We start from the raw sequence: 299 nt of genomic DNA on the forward strand, positions 1-299 counted from the left end.
TGGTTTTGCCTTTAAATACATTTTTTAATTCAACATAATTATTGTTAAACACAAGTTTAATGAAATCAAACTGAATGTTTTGTTTAGAGTCCCAAAGGTATGAAAATCAAATCTTAAGAAGATTTTTCTTTTAAGTTCTCTAAAATGTACACACAGAAAACACAATTAGATCTCTTCTCTAGTCAGGAATTCAAAAGTAGTTCTATACATTATAATCTTTGTCAGTCAATATTCAAGCAATGCCATTTTTTTCCCCCTCTGGTTTACAGCAACTCTTTGAATGATAATCACACATTGAA

The sequence above is a fragment of the Limulus polyphemus genome, unplaced genomic scaffold, assembly GCF_000517525.1.
Source record: "Limulus polyphemus unplaced genomic scaffold, Limulus_polyphemus-2.1.2 Scaffold2, whole genome shotgun sequence".
NCBI lineage: Eukaryota > Metazoa > Arthropoda > Merostomata > Xiphosura > Limulidae > Limulus > Limulus polyphemus.